Source organism: Sebastes fasciatus, chromosome 2 (assembly GCF_043250625.1).
Source record: "Sebastes fasciatus isolate fSebFas1 chromosome 2, fSebFas1.pri, whole genome shotgun sequence".
Taxonomy (NCBI): domain Eukaryota; kingdom Metazoa; phylum Chordata; class Actinopteri; order Perciformes; family Sebastidae; genus Sebastes; species Sebastes fasciatus.
This window is the reverse complement of record NC_133796.1, coordinates 36,462,899-36,481,893: the sequence shown is the minus strand read 5'-3', so window position 1 is coordinate 36,481,893 and position 18,995 is coordinate 36,462,899. Positions and strand designations below refer to the sequence as shown.

At 39.0% G+C, this 18,995-nt stretch overlaps 1 long non-coding RNA gene across 1 annotated transcript; it reads right to left on the bottom strand.

The window, feature by feature from the left end:
* Positions 1-2,037: 2,037 nt before the first annotated feature.
* On the bottom strand, positions 2,038-2,966 carry LOC141762132 (uncharacterized). Its single transcript, XR_012592733.1, has 2 exons — positions 2,402-2,966; positions 2,038-2,291 (listed from the first exon to the last, which is right to left on the bottom strand). It is a non-coding gene; the product is annotated as an uncharacterized LOC141762132 (long non-coding RNA).
* Positions 2,967-18,995: the final 16,029 nt, after the last annotated feature.

The window sequence follows — 18,995 nt, the reverse complement described above, 5'->3', positions numbered from 1 at the left end:
CCTGCTTGGGCCGGAGTCGCTAACGTTACCCGTCGTCGCCGCTGCTCTCTCTCTCTCGCTTCACCACTCACTTCCTACATACACACACACACACACACACACACACACACACTACGCACTGGCTCTGCTCCAAATGGCTCTAGAGAGGGCCAGTCGCATTTTCGCGTTGGCCTTCGTTGCTTTTTCCGACAAGCTTGGCACACAAGAGAGGCTTCAGTTGGTTGCAATCTCCTCACCTCACCGATGGATATCGCCAGATCCTACACCCTGGACCTTCAACACATTCTCATCCCAACTTGTCACATACAACCGTTTTTTCACACTCCTTTTTCACACTTTATTTTTGGCATCAAAACCACTATAGTTAACCATGGTGTCCCTTTAGGATTAGGCTACAAAACCACTTTAGTTAGGTTAAGGAAAGAAAAGCATGGTTGGGCTTAGAACCGCTATGTTTGTACAGTGAAAATGACAAAGAACGTTTTGAACACGCTGATTGTAACGTGACGCACGGGACAGGAACAGCGGTCTCCTGGATGAAAGCCGTGTCTTTGTTGGACCCATCTACCTCCCCTCCCGCCCACAAAGTGTGTCTCCTTTTTGCTCTTTAAACTACATCACCACACTCCCTGCGCACTTTCTATGAGCATTTACTGTTGCTGCAGATGGGTTTACATTGCCGTTAATGGAACGCCCAGCGCGTTTCATACCGGCACTAAGGGGTGCGGTATCGAACGCCGACGGCCGTGACAAAAGCCTCTGTATTTAATGCCCTGGGAATGAGAACGGGCTGAAAATAACTATATAGAAATAGCCAATCTTCTCACTGATGGTCTTGTTTACTTATGTAGGTCATATAGAGGGCCTCAGTATTAAATGTAGACTGTTTCATAACCAGTTAAAGGTTCCTCACAGTAACATTAAACAACAAAATCAGTTGTTTATCATTGCCTTTCGAAACAACACATTTTCTAATCAGGCATCACTATCAGAAGGATGACATCTGTTATCGCCTTCCACCCATGTTACAAATGCATGGTAAAGTAATTATTTATATGACTGTTTTATGAGCTACCAACACTATGGTTGGGATTTGTGTAGGTTTAGGCAACTGAAATCCTTAGTTAAGTTATGGAAAGATTGTGGGCCATGGTCTAAAGAAACTACTTGGTTTAGGTTAGAGAACAAGCATGATCATGGTTACAAGAAGCCATTGTTGAGAGGGGTATCAAAGTCAGACACCCGACCCTCTAACCTCCACCCTTTGAGGTGTTGCTGCTGTATAACAACATCACACTTCCTGTTGCTCCTAATCATTATTCACACAGCCGCAAGAGGATGCTCGTCAGGAAAACATAAATATAGGTTGTTTTAGATAAAAAAAACACTGCCGTTATATATTTCCAACAAGAACACTCTCAACTGATAGCTGGTGGAGAATTTCAAGAGTCCTACTACTCTGCAGACACAAGCATTTAAAGAAAGCCCCACTGGAATGTATGTTGATTAGTGTTCATTGTGCTGAATTAATCCTCACTTGCTCTATGTTACTCCGCAATTAACAAAACAAACAGAAACCTGGCAGCCCATTAATTCTGGCATCCTCTCACTCTGCAGGAGGACTATTATTGTTGACATAAAATTCCAGCTCTTATTTGTAAAGGCGTCCATCTTAAATTAAACATTTATTTAATATATTAAATGTATGTAAACAATGAATTACCAGCAGATGAGATTTGATGTTATTAATCGGTGTAATCATTCACTGAAAAATACAAGATCATGGTCTATTATTTATAAATTGGTCATGATATTGTGTGAATGAGATTCACACGTATTGAGCACCAATGCCTCATAGCTACCTGACGAAGAACATCCCTGAGCAAACAGCAGGCAGAAACATTAATAAGAGCACCCAACTTCCTGTACCTCCATTCCCCGCCGCTCACTCCTCCCTTTCCAAGACCATAACGTGTCGGGAATGTTATGTTCTGGTTAAACAAAACGTGGACCCAAAAGCAGCACACACTAGTCAGGTTTTAAAGGTGTAACAAGAAAGAATTTATTAAGTAATAATAAATCCAAAAATGGTGGACAGGGCAGAGTTCTCCAATTCTGTTGTGGATGAATGAAGACTGAAAGTCTTAAAGGGGAGCGAGGAGCATGGGGTTCCAGAGTTCCTCCAGATGGTGATCCCAGTCCACTGTGATCCAAAAGGAAGCAATGAGGTTGGAGAGTGAACAGGCAGGTACAGCAGGATGCGGAGGCAGCTGGCAGGTAGGTATACCACACTAGGGCAAAAGGACAAAAACAGGATGAGCACAACAGGAACAAAGTGAGCAGGAACAAAGTCAAAACAGGAAGCTAATGAGCAAGGTAAGTGAGCCTGAAAGCGTACTACCACTGTGGCGATGAAAACGATCTGGCGATGAGTGGCAGGAAGACCAGGGTTGATATACTGCAGAGTGTGTCTTGATTAGATGATTGGTGTCAGCTGCTCCAGCAACCACCGCCCAGGAGAGGGAGGAGGATGGCCACACCTCCTTCTTGACAGACAGACCAGACTAACAGGGTAAAACACACAGGACACAAAAGGACAGGGAAACAGAGGAAACACAGGGAAACTACTAGACTGCCCAGGACATAATATGACAGGGAAGACGGTAACGTAAGCCGCTGAGTGCAATACCATGGTAAGGCTGTTCACCTCGCTCAGAGGCCATCCTTACCATAATAGCACTACTTTAGGGGCAACGGAAGTCAGACGGCGGCTGGCGGTACCGTGGTTTTGCACTTTGCGGGTCACGTTACCGTAGTTTCACAAGCGTGTCGGAGAACTACGGTGGCCTTCAGGTAACGTAAAAACATGAAAGTCTCTCTCTCGAGCCAGTGTTTGGTTTGTCCGTTTTGGGCTACTGTAGAAACATGGCGGACTCCGTGAACAAGACCTGCTCCCTATGTAGATATGAAGGACTCCTTCTAAGCTAACGAAAACACTATTGTTTATACACCAATGAAAACAAAGTTATGAATATTTTATTCCAATTCTGCAAATAAATCTAATGAAATGTTACACACTGTTCCTTTTGAAGTGCCACAATGTGCTTAAAATTGTCTCCAGATATGATTTGAGCCCATTTATAGTAACAGTCATGACTGCTAAAGACAATAATAAAATATGCAGTGTCCCAGGAATATTAAGATTAAAAACATGGATCCAGAGTCACTATTCAATATGCAAGGATAGATATGACATCATAAATCAGACTGATTGTCAACTTCCACGTGGGGGAAAATATAATATTCAAACTGCAATGATCTGTTCAAACTCAACAGACCGTACCAAAGTATTTTTGCCTTGTATTTCATCAGAGGGGCTTTTTTAAAATCAGCTTGATCTATTGACGCATCAGTAAACTAAGCCAATAAATAACAATGTAATGAAGGAGGACACAAAGCTGTACTGATTGGATAATCACAACACTGAAGTATATAAGAAGCAGTGTGTGGAAGTACTTTGGATTCTACACCACAGATGCCAATTTGGCAAAATTGTGGACTTTGTTAAAAGCAGCTGCCTTAAAGCCTCAACACACCGTGGGCATTTTTTTGGTGCGATTAATTCGCATGTCAACATATATTTTCGAAATGTTGTTTTTGTCATGAATACTTTCACAAAGAACATCGCAAAAGCAACCTATTTTTTTTCAAAACAAGGTCAATTTTTCTGAGATTTCGCACTTCAAGGCTAGGCATCGACCAATCATGTTGTGCGTAACCGGTTGAGTTGCACCTGTATTTACGAAACAACAACATGGAGGCTCTGTAGTCCAAACCAAGACAACAAACTGTATTACTCCTTTCAACCTTGACAAAGGCATCGCTGACCAGATCCACTCCTTCCATTTGTACCTTTCACAATAAAAGCCCTAGACATATAATATTCGCAGGCAAGTATTTTCTTGTTGTTTATTTGTCAGCGCCCCAGTGTGTAAAGACCTGTACTCTACAATGACAACAAATCTGAGGAATCACCTGCTACCTTGCCGCCGAAGTGGCAGAAGAGGCACTAGAAACAAGTGGAGCAACTCAACTGTACAACCTCGTCTGACTGACTCCTCAAGACACACAGCGTTAGTGCAGTTGTGTGACACGTCTCACAACTCATGGATTATTAGATCCCTGATGCTACAGCGACTGGACAATCCCACACCCCTTATCAACTGGACGCTGCATCAAATCAGGCTGGTATCATACACGAAAAGTAATGCACTGTAATTCATGTATATCCCACAAAATCAATTTGTGTGTAATTCACGTAATCATGAACCAGGAAATATACAGAGCAGCGAACGCCGCACAGGGAGGAGGTCGAGGCGGATCAGTGGGCCAAAAAATCCCGGTGTCCTGTGTGAAACCAGATTTCAACATTGACGTACTTAAGTAACGTTACTTCCAGAGTTATTTTAAGCTAAACCAGGATCCTACACCTACTTAAGTAATTTTATTGCCTAAACCTAACGAGGTAGTTTTCTTACCTTAATCTAAGGAAGTTATTTCCTGTGAAGATGGAAGTTTATTTTGAAAAGACTGTGTGCATGTAACAAGCTAGAAATTGACACGTGTTGCTGTATAGTTTCATTGGAAAACGAACGAAAAAAGAGGAATAACTTTTTTGTAGGATATTTTACTAATTGATGTATGAGAATACGTTGATCAAACTGGCTAAAATAAACAACGTTCTTATATTTCACGGTCTCTTTCAATTATTGTTCATCCTCATTGACTTGGCTGAATGGGGAAAACAAACTTTCACATTTCATTTCAGATGGTATACGTAAGCAGCCATGCTGCCAGACCCAGAATGATGAGCAATAGGGCATGTTTTAACCTTTGACTACTGGGCAAATTACATTTAAAAGGTCATTTTTATTAATGCAGAGAAGGCCACTGGCACCAGACGAGGTCAGGAGTAGATCTTAAAACCTTCCATGGTCATAAGCCACTGACATTTTAAATCAATAATCTCGTGATAACTCACACCAGTTAAAAACTGGTTGAAAATCAGGAATCTCAAACCTCCTCTTGTATGATGTTCATTATGTCAAAACGCCTTTTCACGCTAGCTGGGAAAAATGTGACTCTTCTGCATCCGGCATTGAAGTGAGATTCAGTGTATCAAAGATTTTTGAGAAACCGTTTTCAGTCGGTCTCTGCTGACTAGACATTTGGAAATGTGGGAATAATTGGGGTGGAAAGCCAAAAAGAAACAGTGTATGTCTCAGGGATAGAGGGGTTCACCACCTCATATTCCCATTACAGCTCCCTCTCGCTTGTTAAGCCTATACTTTAGAGAGGGACACTGAGTCTCTGTATGCTCTTACTACTGAGGGGTCACTGTAGGTGGAGGACTTCTCTCCTCCATAATCTCCCATATCTGATATTGAAGCAGACAAGCGAGAGGATCCAGATGTCTGTTAGCTCCACCTCAAACCCCCAGGGTGACGGCTGAGCTTTTAGAGGATGACATTACAGAGTGTAGGAGAGCACAGGACAAGTCTTGGAGTGGTTGCATGCTATAAAATGACTCTATATATAGTCAGTGAAATGAACAGCGTTTGGGCCAGTAGTAATATGTTTCACGATACAAAAAGTCAAGTATCTCTTTTCATCTATTGAGCATTTAGTAGTAAAAAACCCATAGAAATTTAAAAAGTGGATGTAGTTACCGTGACGTCACCCATTGGTTTGTGGACTACTGTTATGAAACCTTGAGTTCGGCATTTTGGCCATCGCAATCTTGTAACACTGTTATGGTCGCAGCCATAACTCCAGTTTCCTAGTGTGTCTGTTCCCTTTTCCCCTGTTTTCCAGTTCCCCTGTTTGTCTTTTGTGGGCGTGCATGGTAGTGTGTGTGTGTGTGTGTGTATGTGCTCTCCTCCAACCAGCAGTTTCCCACGCTCGATGACGCAATCAATCCACCTGACTCCAATCACGCAGCTGGCAGTAATCAGATGATCAGCACACTACTTATACCCGGACATCTCAGACACTCGTCGCCAGTTCGTTGATTCAACCCAAGTGGTAGACTACCTCGGCCTCGCTCGTTCCAAGTTTTTCTTGTTACTAGTTCTGCTTGTATTTTTTTAATATTTTTACTAACGTGTGTTTTCTCTGTGCCTAGGTGCCCTGCCTGCCTGCCTGTCTGTGTGGCTTTAACCCCCAGCCCCATTTTTGCCTTGATCATTTCCTCTGCACATTTTTGGCAATAAAGCCTTTTGTTAATTTTTCATCTGCCTCCTGTGTCTGCATCTGGGTCCACCTCAACTGGTCATAACAGACACGAGACGGTGGAGCTAAGTACAACCTAACTCTGAATAGAGTGGTGTAGGGACTATGTAGTTTTTGTAGGCCGACAAGGAAGTTAGAATCTCCCTGGTACCCTCAACAAAAATCCAATGGGATTTTTGCATTTGGTTTTGGATTATTGCAGAAATTAAGCTCTGCGGAAAACAAACTTTGATATACTTACACGTTTTGTTCAGCAAGATAATCTCCATGAATGAACACCACTTTTATGATTTTTGAGGTGTGAATGCAATCGCCAGAAGTAAAAAGTTAACGTTAGGCTATAAACGAACCATGGTCACAACGAGGCTGTAAATTGGGATTTGTCGGCGTGATAACGTTTTGTAGAATTTTCAAAATCTCTTAAGCCTGTGTTAACCACCGATCTTATTTCAAGCATCTAATTAAAAACCCATTAAAAAAAAACATTCGAGAAAAAAAACACTTCCAGACGAGGGAACCGGAAGTGTTAAAGTGCTAACTCATTCCCGGGTTTTAGGATTCATTCCCGCAGCACATATTTTTAGGTGACCAAAATCTTACAATTAACTTTCATGAACTGAAAACACACTGTAAAAGGGTTAAAGTTGTAAGACAAAAACACAGACAACTCCCAGACCGGACAACGTCATAGTAGCAACCTGTCAATCACAAGGTAGCCTTAAAGCATCCCCTACTTTATGGTCTATTTTACTCTATATGGGACCATAATTTACTAAATGAACATCAGGCTGTATTGAAGAAGACTTGAAACTAGCGATTGAGACCATACACTCATGTTTACAATGTTTACTGAGGTAATAAATCAAGTGAGAAGTAGACTCATTTTCTCATAGACTTCTATACAATCAGACTTCTTTTTGCAACCAGAGGAGTCGCCCCCTGCTGGCTGTTAGAAAGAATGCAAGTTTAAGGCACTTCAGCATTGGCTTCACTTTTCAGACTCAGAGCTTGCCCGCATTATAATGCTATTTATATTTTAGGAGATTTTGTGTATGAAAACTATAGCTTATTCTATCAGATTTCTAGCTACTCTCCCATGGATGTTTGTGCTTCATGTGCTGACCTACACATACACAGTTACCTCTGAGTGCCACAGGGTAAAATCTGGGGAGGCTGTTTTGACAACAAATAATGCTGTTTGATCAGTTTGTTTTAGTTTTTTGGGGGAAAATTCACAGATTAAGTGCAATATTCAACAAAGGTAAAATTCACAGTTTTAAAAAGTCTACCTTTGGAAAGTGTGGACGTCATTTATCATATTTCATCAGTGTGTAAATGAAATAAAATTGTTAATACCATAAAGTAGCCATTGTGACTAGACTTAGTATTACACTATTCAAATGTTTAACTATATCGTTAAACAATATTTGCATCGACTAGACATTTTCCAAAAGCCTTAATAGCACAGTTTTTATGCAGAGTTATTCGCTTCTTAAAACACCTTTACTTAACACCTGCTTTCAAAAGCTGACATGTTCATTTTTTGACCTCTCGGGTACAGTCGGTAATTGCAAGTGACTCTTAGTAGCTGCTTGAGGCAAAAATGAATATGAATCATCTCATGTTTCCAGTAGAAATCCAGATAAAGCCCGTTCCTGAACTTGAATGAGTAACACAGACTGTGACATAACCAAATGATTTCTGTCCTTCAGGTCTACAGAAATACTAAATATCAGGTATGTCTGTGGGCAGCGTGTTCTTAACGTTTTGTAGCTTGAATATTTGGATTACCAAATTTATATTTATAATTTATAAGTCAATCATCAATTTCATGAACTCGATTAATCATGTTAGTCAGCAAAAAGGCCAAATATTTGATAGTTCCAGCTTTTCAAATGTGAAGATTTGCTGCTTTTCTCCGTCATATGATAGTAACCTGAAACAATTTTGAGTTTTGGACTATGCTACTTGGACTGTGGGAAAATGTAACAGAATTCTTTCTATTTTCTGATTTCATAGACAGAGCGATTAATTGATAAAATAATTGACAGATTAATCAATAATGAAAATAATCATGAGTTGCAGCCTATAACGTCCAATGATCTGGCCTCTTGTTGGAAGCATAGACTGTATAAAATATGGACATAGTCATTGTGACGTCAAAGAGTATAGAAACAAAAAAAGATATCTCTTTATCACTCCATAAATCAGAAAATATTGTCAACAACAGCCATACAAATCCATATTCACCATGTTTTTAGGAATGAAATGTTTTATAAATCAGGTTTTGATATGAACAAACCCCTCAATAAAAACCTTCAGCATATAGATAGGAATGAAACTGGAAAGTTTGGTGGATGTAAGTGCCGCTGAAGTCTGAAAGAAGACATGTTATGGAAGCAAAATAACTCAAAAGCTCAAAACTGACCAGTGCATGAAAAAACAGTGTTTTTGCCCATAGTGTCTCGCCTTAAAAGTGCTTCAGCAACCTTTTCTTGATGCGATGGTCCCATGATTTTTGCAAAGGTTCTGGTACTCCTGGTTATTCCTTGTTTTCCGCCTAGACATAAAGGTCGTAACAGCCTTAATTTAAAGTATATCGCTGGTATACTTTTGTATGTCAGCCAACTTCTGAAAAAGAGGAGTCTAAAGGAACAGAAGTGTTCCTTTATATGTAATAGATGATTAAACTTAGCTAAAGTTATAGCTATTTAATCAAACTGTGCAGATTTTTGCAAATATATCATTAATTTTTATAAAACAATTAACTTTTTTAAGCTGCTTAAGACATTATGGTTTACTCTTTTCAAACTACAGGCCAAAAGGTCCATAGATACTGGCTTCTGCTGAGACAGTAATTGGCAGATACCTGATGTTTTGTTGAACCAGTCTGGAAGAATGTAGGCGGCTTGATACAGGCTGTATATCAAAGCAGAGCTCCCAGCTATGACTTCGAGGCTTTATTAAAATGTTCACTTCAGCTCACCCTCCATGAGGCCCAGCAGGTCACGCTGGTAAACTTGGTGAGAGTTCCTGCATTTAAATTGCAAATTTGAACCATTAGTAACTTGTGTGCACATGAATGGTAATTTGTGTCCTTTTAATTTGTTATTCTGAAGTAATATTTATTGGCCTCATGGCTGTTTTCAGGCCTTAAAAAATCTAGCCCGTGACGGGAGACTTTGACCAATCACAGGTCATTTCAGAGAGAGAGCGTTCCTATTGGCTGTGTTCCTGCTGGTGGGAGGTGCTTGGTATTTCCTCAACAATGCTGCCGGGCCACAAACTTTCTCATTTTACAGCTAAAAAGTACACTACAAAATGATTCTGGAAACATTTGAGGCGATAAATAGGCATTACAGTAACAGAATATTGATTCATATTTGATCAGCGCTGCCTAGTTTGACTGTTTGTTCAGAGTTCGCGAGTGATTGACTTGTGGCTCTCATAGACGGCAGACTCCAGATCAGCTCTGACTGGTTGTTTTCCTCCAGTCTGTGAAATCTTGCAGATGCCATTAGTCTGACGACTCATGGACTACTGTCAGGATGTAGTGACCGTTTCATAAAAAATTACTTATTTAAATCATATTTGCTCTGTTATTTCTGCTGAAAACAATGACAAAAGCTGTGTGCCAAAGTGCATTAGTTTTACTAAAATTCCAGTACACAGTACAACTAATGTGGAATCCTCAAACCAAAAGGTAGATGCCAAACTCGTCCATTTGCTCTTCTCAGGAGGCTAGCCTCCATAACCTTGTTATATTTGAACTTCTCTTTAGGAGACTTTTGGGTGGGAAAGCCTGAGGCAGCAACTCCCCAACGAGAGGCCATTCGGAGATGAATATGTAAATGATGTTGTTTACAGAGGATACAGAGTGAATGAGAGGCAAGAGATCACCTGCCTCTTTGTATCCCTGTTTGAACACAACGCTACCCAAGTGGAATGTATAAAAAACACCATATGAGGTTTTATGTTTGCACGTGGGGTACGGTATTCTCATACAGAGTACGGTATGTCCATATATTAGATTTATATTTTAATTAAAAAGCACTCAAAAATATAACTTGGGCATCGTTCAAAACTGCAGCGTTGTGATAACAGAGGTGCCTCACATCATCCGTGGGGTTTGGAGGTGAAGTGTAGTAAACCGGGGGGAATGAGCCCATCCGTGAGTTATCTGTATGCTTTAGCACAAGTTGTGAACAGCCTTTATTGGCCTGTCTCACAATATCAAAGCCCATAATGATGTATTGTTACTGACTGAACCAACTGAACGAGAGCTGTAAAACAACTCATACACACACACACAAACACACGCACACAATCTCCTCATTCCTGCCTCCCACTGTGACACCATTTTTGGAAATAATTGGATAACAATGCGACACAGACAGTCTTTACTGGTCAAAACTGTTTGCTGACAATGAAACAGTCATTTGTTATAATTGATTGGTGTTTGGTTAGAATAATTATCTTTCTATGTCTTTCAAAGAAAGTGCTCACTGCCTCCAGGAAAATAACACTTCTGACAAGAACTGAAAGGATTATGAGCCGAAAATAAATGCAACAAATTTGATAAATATAATAAATTGAAAATCTTTAGATTTCAGACTGTCGGTCAAACAAATTAAAGATTTCAAGACTCTCTGTGGAAATATATTAGGCTTTTTTTATAAACTTTTTTTTGGACATTTTACAAAGCAAACCAATGATTGAGTGAATAATCTGCAGATTATTCGATAATCAGAAAAACTTTATTAATCTCCTGGGGGGGAAATTGGGGTGTTCCAGTTGCTCTTATATAAACATGAAGAAATGAAAGGAAATAGAAATAAAGGATGTAAATTATATACATGATGCTACAATATATAACACATTATATGTAGAGACATATAAATAAATGATAAAAAATAAGAATAAGAAATGAGAATATAAGAAATACGTACAAATATTTGCATTAAGACATATAATATATAACCACACTGTAAATAAGTAAATAGAAAATGCTGAGAAGTGGGATCTACTGTGTTAAATACAATTGCAAGAATGATATAAATAAGACTTGAATAATAATATTACTAGAAATATGGAGTGTAACTGCATTATTGATGATGGAAATAACAAAGGGGAACCCTGGTGGAATAGTGGGGGGTTAAGATGCTGACTATGGATTCAAAACACAATGAGACCAGATGTGGTCTTTGGTTGGAGGTCATTCCTCCTCCCTTTCCCCCAGGCCGTCCATGTCTATATATATTAAAACATAAATAAATAAAAGAATCATCAATTGCAGCCCGACTTCCTTTAGTGTACAATTCAGTAGTAACCACTAAGCCTTCAGCACAGGGACAGCGTGTTGAGACAATTTCACAATGGGAAAACCTTGGGTTGAAATCACATACACACACACACACACACACACACAGGCAAAATGGTGAAAGCTGCCATTTTTAGCCATTTGCCACACTGATTTAGTTCTCTCTAGTCATGCTGAGGAGATTAGAACAGAGGTGGGTGGCTGATTGAAAAGAGGTTTATAAGTATTATAAGTGAAAACCAATTATGGCTTTTGAGCAATGCGGTGGAAGGTGGAGTATGAATAGTTTATAATTTGTCCAATAAGTGTGTGTAATGCTTATGATTTCCACCTTTTTACATATATTTACTGATATACCTGGAATTTTCAAAGTAGTACTGATTTTTCACCCACATTTCCCTCCCCCTCCAGTACGTATCCAACTGTTCCATTTCCTGCTACAAGAAAAAATAAGGTCCTCTTATTCAATTTCCACCCATCTAAAATTCAGAACACCAACCGATTTCTGGATTTCTTTTGCGAAATATGAAACCAAAAATAATGAGAAAAAAACAGTCACCAACAATAAAAACAAGTTCTCTTTCCTCGACTGAAGTCCAGAAACTCCAGCTGCTCCGTTTTTAGCTGCAAGATGCACATAGTATGTTTCATTATGGAATTGTCATGTCTGGCTCCTCTGCATCACATGTCACCACCTGAATCTTGTTGAATTATTTCAGTCCCAGCTGCCCAGAATTGCCCTGATTACTCCTCCACTGCTTCTCGTAAAGTGGTGTTTCCAGTCACTCCCTCATGTTTTCAGTCACAATACAAATAACAAATTGGAAAACTTCATCCAAGTACACATGTTGAATCTGACCAATACAATAGTGCACATGTATTTAGGGAGCTACTTTTCAGTGATTAAAGAGGACCATTTTCAGGTGCATGCTTGTATTTACGGTTTCTACTAGAACATGTTTACGTGCTTTAATGTTCAAAACACGCTTTCTTTTTCTCATACCGGCTGTGGTGCAGCACCTCTTTTCACCCTCTGTCTGAAACGCTCTGTTTGAGCTCCTGCCCCGCCCCTCCCGAAAAGCCAAGTCTGCTCTGATTGGTCAGCTGGCCTACTGTTGTGATTGGTCGACTGAACTAAACCCTTCGGAATGTGCTCCAGCTCCGCTCTAACTATCTGAGTTTGAGGGCGTGCCAAACTAGCTGCTAGGCAGGTATTATGCAAATGTGTTACTTGGTGACATCACCACGTTACGGAAGAAAAGGCGAGGCTTCTAGCAAGGCATTTCAGGCAGTTCAGGAACAGTGTTTCTGTGACTCCCTTTGGGGACTTTAGGCTTTGTAACTTTGCAGAACTTTTTCATGCACAAAAAACTATATAACACACTAAAGGAAAGGGAAAAAGCACAAAAGCATAATTAGTCCCCTTTAAAGACTCAAAAATAGTCCACAAGAGGTAGTTCAATATATTTTATAGTGTTTTGCTTTATGAGTTGATGAGGTGCTTGTCAAGCACAGGAGTACATTAACTGCAAAATTCATTCCACCGGGATGAGTTCCACAGGGAGTCATTCCTGCCTGTGGCCATCAAACCTTTCAAGAGTGTCAGACACTGAGTCAATAGACTGACCCTTGGACTCCCTTTGTCCTTGTCAGCAGCTATAACCCATAATTTATTCATTTATTAACATTAATTTATAACTAAAATTACTGACTTAATTGTACACTAACGTATAATTCAAATAGTCTGGCATTAATACTATTATACTGTACATTTCAAGTAATATTCTTATTTATACTGTTCCTGCAATGCAAACACTTAATCATAGATCACATTTTTAGCATTAATGTAATTTACACCATTGTAATATATTGTAGTATTCCCATTTTATGTATTTACATTTTTCCATATTTATTGTTGTTATATATTGTGGTACAATGCACACATTTTACCTACCTATTTCTCATTTCCATTTTCCTTATAAATTCTCTATGTTCATATATATATTTATTCTAAAATGGAACAACTGCTACATAACCCAGTTTCTCCCCGGGAGATCAATAAAGTATTTCTGATTTTGAGTTTGATTGGTAAAAACACAATTCTTTATTCTGCTGCAGTACAAATTAATCATTTTCCTACAACTCTCAAGTTTATGATGTCAGCGTGCAACTTGAAAGTGTCCTTGAATAAATATTTCCTCAAAAAATTGTAGCCTGTTTTATTTAAGTGTTAGGAGCCATTCTGCCTGTGCATGTATGTAGGGTTTGTCTAGGTCTTATTGTGTTATTATCCTCGATGGTGATGAATACTACACTGTAGAGGTATAGTGCCATTTTTAATTAAAAACATCAAAATCTGTTGAGAAGGGGACAACCCATTGTTGTTCCAAAACACCAATAGTCCGAAAAATGTTCCATTTGTCCGACAGTTACCCCGAAAACAAACGGCCACTGTTCCGAAATATACACCCTACATGCAACAAAACGATGCACATGGCTAATTATTATGCAGAATGACAGCAATATCTTTTTATGACATCAGTTGGAAGAAAGGATTTCATTGGTCAAACATATGTTTCCACAGGCGGAAATCCGCAGAAATTGAGGTCCGTCCGAATATTTTTTTCCTGCACGAATGTCTCGCATGTGTGCAAGCGTTCATAAGAACCCACAAAATAGATGGAGACGGTCTAGGTGGAGGAAGAACCTGCGGGGAGCTCAACTATTACAGAGTGTGAATGAGAAGGCTATTGGGAAGCACTAGATGGTCTTTGAGCCATTCTGGACTGCTTAATGGGCATCCTCTGACAATGGGTTTTTCAGTTAGCTGGAATGAGAATCAGCGCGTGACTCTATCAGCACATCTATGTGTGATACACAGCGTGTCTCCATCTTGCACAAATGACTAAAGCCATTGCAAACAGAAGCGTTCTTATCAGAAAACCTCAGATTTGCACCTGCTCTTCAGAGAAGACGTGGACACACTGAGAACTCAAACTGAGACAGCTACGGCCATTTTAACAGGATATTTAATGAAACGCCTTTTTATACATCTGCCTCTGTATTTGTGTCATTATCTGTCACAGACTTGATGAAAACTGAGTGATTGACTCAGTTTGACTCAAAATAAAAACACAGCTTTTCCAATGTGCCTATTAAGTGTGTACTAAAACTTTTTTCAGACCAGACTTCTCCAGAAAAATGCATTTGCATCCATGTATATGTGTATATGTATATTGATAATGCAAAAGGAAGTGCCTATTATTTGCATGTTTTGCGTCCCCAAACACACACACATCAGACTGGACTCATACACTTTTTGTAGCTACACCTACAAAAAGTAAATGCGTGTAATTCAAAATGACATTGAATCATACCAGATACCAGAGAATACACTCTTCGATTTGTGCTATTTTCAAATATTTGGCAAACCAAAGTTCGACGAATCGTTCATTGAAGTAAATTTTAAAGCAAGAATGCCAAACATTTGATGGTTCCACCTTTTCAAATGAGAGGATTTGCTGCTTTCATTTGTCTCCCATTATAATAAACTGAATATCTTTGAGTTGTGGAGTGTTGTTTAAAAAAAAAATAATTAAGATGTGACCTTGGGCTCTTAGAAATTTGGACTTTTTTAAAGTTTTCTGATGTTCAATAGACCAAATATGAAAATAAGCGGATTTGTCAAAAAACCTCTGAATGTTACAGAGAAACTGAATGTCTGCCTCACTGGTCGCTCAAATGAACCCTTCATGTACCTGGAGGTCCTGTGTGCATCATTACTGCTGCCTCTTGAACACAAGAAACACTCTATTGCAGAAAAAAGTCACAGAGAGAATTTCTCATACATACACAGACAGTGCTGTTATCTTTAAAGTATCATGTCTCGAGTTTCCCATTTGCATGCACTCTAATTTGTCAAGGCTATTTGATTTGCAGAAGACTTCTGCTTGTTCCACCTCTGAAGCAAACCAAATCAAAACCAAGTGCCCTTGTGCTACTTGTCTTCAAGCTAAATTATTGTTTGTATCTCAATATGTATATTGGCTTGCTGATAAGAATAAAGTCAAGGTTCATATGATATGAAATATGTATGTGTATATATGTATATGTGAGTGTTGCCTATAGGCATAATTTATATTGTAAAAAACAATCAAAGATCAAAATGAATACAACTCTACACACCTAACATACCGTACTGTGTTCTGTGATCTCTTTTCTTCTTAAACGTTTCATGTAAGTGTAAATATCGCCCAGTTTCAGCTTCCAGCATCCTAAGATAAACATACTGTGGGCTATTAAATACAAAGACATCCATTTTCCTGACTGAATGACTTGAAACAAGATCAAACATCTGGATTTTTAGTAATTTAATAATTGATTCCCAAATGACATGGGAGGGGAAAAGAGAAAAAAGTGTGTTCAATGTCAGAATTAGCTCAAAAGGAGCTAATGCATATGGGCACTACTGAATTACTCAAATCCACAGAGAATACAGGCGTATTAATTGCTGTTGAGGATAATTCTAATCATTATTAATTTGATGTTGTTTTTTTTCCTTTCCCCTACTGTATAGACATAAAGAACTGTAAATTATATGTTGTTTAGAAACAGTAACTACAAATACCTGATAACTTTGAACATTACCAAGCGCCTGGTAACAGCAGGTACGGTACCGCCGACTATGTAAGAAGGCTGATCCCTCCGTACTTTGCATGCACCTCTGGGTAGAGCCCTAGGTCACATCTGTGTTGTTTCAGGAAATATTCTTTTTTATTTTATTTTTTGTTTCAATATATTTGAATTCAAATAAATAGAATAAAAAGGGATTTGGTTTTTCTCCACCATAGTTATATTTTTGGCAGCATGGAAAAGGTTTTGTATCACCCTTAGACTATTACTTAGGGAGATATATATTTACAGGAATAATTATTGCCCAGTTAAAAGAATAAAAACGTATATAATAAATAAATAACATTAAAATCATACTTTCAGTCTCGTCCAAACTTTTATGGGGTTTCTTTGGCAGAATTGGGACTTTCTACATTTCTAAATGTCTCTGTTTATTGTGTACAGTAAATCACAGCAATAATTGATGTTTCACATTTATAATCAATATTCTTATACCAACAATGGATCAAATGATTACATGCATGTGAAAGTGGTTTCTCGTACTGACACATTGACAGAGAATTATCACCCAACTCGTCAGTTCGTCTCAGCTCTACAAAGCGCTTTAGCGTCCTTTGGCTCATTGGTATTGGTTTGGTTCACTCTCACCTCTCTCATCAACCTTGTTTCCAGATGCAGAAGGCAGCTGTTTTCAGCAAAAAAAAAAGCCCAAAACTCCACTCTATGCGTCCTTTCTAACTGACAAAGTTATCAACTATCTGGAGAATATAGAGGAACATTTAGCTGCTAAAAGCCAGATATTTCCCTCGGGAGTTGGTAAAGACCAAATGCAACAAGGAGACTTAATATTGGACTTTTATTCTCCCAAGTGGCCAGACATTACTGTTCATTAATACTGGTGACAAAAGAAGACCATCACATTCACGTTATACATCGTAGGCTACTGTCATATCTCTAATAAACTAGAGTAAGCATGACTGAAGTCAGAAATTCCAGCCGGTCTCATCAAATGGTGTATGAACGACACCGAAATTTGTCAGTCGTTTTGCATCCATAACAACGCTTTTGTTGCTTTTTGGTGTGTCATTTGTAAGCCATGTAGTCTGTACTTACTGCAATGTAAATGCATCTGCGTGAATATGCTACACTCCGAGCTAATGATGGAGAATAAAAAGTGCAAAAGACTGCTTACGGTGGGTGGGACGGGAAGTGGATGGGTCCAACAAACACAGGACTTTCAACCAGGAGACTGGTGTTCATGTCCAAAAGTGTTATTGAGTTATTTTGAAGTTACATTAGTGATGTATTTTCTGTACTTATGTTATTTATGTACGTATTTTAATGCTGTTTTACCTAAACTTAAATAAGTGTTTTTTTTACTTAACATAACTGTAGCCGTTGCCATAGTTTACCAAAAAATGACGATGACCATACCTTTCACGGTAATAATGTGGCATTAAATGACATACGAAAAGCCACTTCACAGCCTTAAACCTGTGGCGTGAAATGACAAATGAAAAGCCTAAAATGTGTTGTCATGACAGATGGAATTTTCCACATATTCTCATACAATGATTCGTATGACATCTTACAAAAAATTACGAATGTCAAGCGTCAATTTCCACACCGGTCTTCAAGTCTTCAAAATAAACTTCGGTCTTCACAGGAAACAAGGTTTGGGCAACAAAACCACTGAATTAGGATTAGTAAACAAAACTACTTTGTTAGGTTTAGGAAAAGATCGTGGTTCAGCCGCACCGGAAGTGGCGTAACTTAGGTACGTAAGTTAGGTGACAAATAAATCAACGTTGACCTGGGTGAATGTTCGGTATTCTTAGACACACCCATCCACTCCGAACTCCTCTCCTACGTGGCGTTCGCCACTCTTTATACTTCCTTGTTCATAATTACGTGGATTACATTAATTGATTTTGTGGTTTATATACAAATTACAATGCATTACTTTTCATTGGTATAGATCAGGTTGGAAATTCAGTAACTCTATTCAGTATTTTGGGGAACATCTCGACCTCCAAAGCTAAACTTTTTGGCATTCCTGGAATCATTTCTACCAAGAGACATTTCATTTCCTTGCACAACTACTGATTTCCCAGATCAAACAGAATACCTAAGAAATGTCTAGAGACAGCCGAATTTGATAAATTGATCTTAATGAAAGCAGCATGCAATTACAGCACATCAAGATACATGAGTGGTTTCTAAATCAGGTCACGGTAGCACTTACAACCAAGAGCAGCGTAAATGCATTATTGTCCATCCTCGGACACAGCTAAACCATTAGTGTGTCAAAGAACACGTTGACTCATTGGTAAAGTGACAATCAAGTTCGGTGCAACAGCAGTGACGTTCTGGTAGAGGTTAATGTGCAGGGACATGACAGACACCCCAATATTTGCACTCCACACTATGACAATTATCTGCTTGCGTTGGCATGAGCAGCACGGTGTATTGTAATCAGACGCCAGATCAAACAAATAACACGGTGAGGAAGAATTGGGTGTCTAGTTTTCTCGCAGACATGGCAATCAAACACTTGGTGAGAAGAGACTGCATTGTTCATCATATCGGGAAACTAAGAAAGATAAATCTTTACTGTTTTGCTGTGATTGAGGCCAAGGACGATGTGGAACGACAAATGAGCCTGCAGCGTCAAACCATTAGGTGTAAAGTCTCATCTGACTTATCATGTTACTATCTGAGGGGCCTTGGAGTAGAGTTTGCTCCGTAATGA